Here is a 1,677-nt window from a genome sequence, read left to right as displayed (position 1 = left end):
CGGCTCCTCACTCACAGCAAAAAGAATACAAATGAACCGTGGAAGGTGAGCAGATTAATATATACACCTGGCTATGTCTCTGACACCTACAACCCGTCTCAAGTAGAGTGTGTGCAGTGCCGGTTCTAGGACTCAGGTGGCCCATTGCAAGATTATTTTAGGTGGCGCCCCACTGATTGATGCGCGCATAGTGGGGGGCCACCTAAAATAATCTGCAGCACCAGATCGATGAATCAAGTACAGGCAGCCAGGCTTAGAGTGGAGTTGGGGATTATGGGGAAGGAGGAAGGGGGAGGGCATATTAAAATAACAACGCTAGTTTTTGGATAGGGGATACATGACATAATGTAATATTATGTTTAAAAAAAATCTTCTTCCTGTGATGTGGCCCCCTTATTGGTTGTGGCCCTAAGCGACCGCTTATATTGCTTATGCCAAGAACCGGCCCTGTGTGTGTGTGTGTGTGTGTGTGTGTGTGCGTGCATTACGCTATCATCAGACTCAAAAATATAGTTATCAAAAGCCTAGCTGGTAATGCTCACACACGCGCGTGCAGACACAGACATAATATCATTTAAACACACCAAAGGCATTTAGTTGATTTTCCACGCTGGCGATGTCATCATATTTCCATCACCGCCGGTTTCCCAGCAGGTGCGGTCAGTTCTATGGTGACCGAATTGGTACCGCTTCCCAGCAGGGGATCAGTGGCGTCAGTTCAGCAAAAGCTAGGGTATGGCATAGATGGGAGTCCTCATGAAAAATAGGCATTACATTTTGTATAACACGGTTCTATTGTGAAAATAGCAGATCTACATGCTCACAACGCCTCGCGCTGCGAGGCGTTGTGAGCATGTAGATCGGCTATTTTCACAATGTCTGGGGGGGAAAAACGAGTTTTGTCAGTTTTTTACACAGGTTTCTACGGTTTCTTGGGCTGGATATGGCAGCCTGGAACGGTTGTTTAAGTGCAGCTATAAATTTGGCATGTTAGTAAACGTGTCTGACCTGCAGAACCTGGGAATTTACCATTCTGTCAAGATGGGGAGAATAAAGGTGTGGAGAATATAATTATAATACCTTGTTAAAGTGACCATTTTATTAAATTTTTCATTTGTAGTTATTTTACTGTAATTTAACAACATAATAACCATCACAGATGCACAAAGAGACATTCATGGATTTATATTTAAAAGTAACTCTTATCTTTCCCCCCTGGACCCAGGGTATGGCAGCTGCATACCCCTGCCATACCCAATTGACGCCCCAGCAGGGGATGATGATGTCACAGGGCCAGCAGGTGATGATCTCACCGATCGTTGGACCATTGTTTTCTTTTGTCACTAAAGTCCTTTAAATGAGTCAGAATCATATCACATATCATTAAGTATTAACATATTGGGTTATTGTGTGCAACATTATAATCAAGTTTCCATTTTGTAAAAGAACAAGGGGAAATTCAGGCGCCAGAGAAATCTTTTCAGATTGGGGTCCGGCAGTCCGCGGCCAAATACACATTAATTCAGGGGTCCTTGACATGAAAAAGTTTGAGAACCACTGCTGTACATACTGTATACGGTATAATACCGTACAGCAGTGGTTTGAGAATCCCTGTTCATCAGCAGTATACTGTAAGACAGTCGGTCCCCAGATGATTAACTTACAGTAATGTGCAAC

Source organism: Nannobrachium achirus (assembly GCF_963921795.1).
Source record: "Nannobrachium achirus genome assembly, chromosome: 19".
Classification (NCBI taxonomy): domain Eukaryota; kingdom Metazoa; phylum Chordata; class Actinopteri; order Myctophiformes; family Myctophidae; genus Nannobrachium; species Nannobrachium achirus.
Note: the sequence above shows the minus strand (reverse complement) of the source record.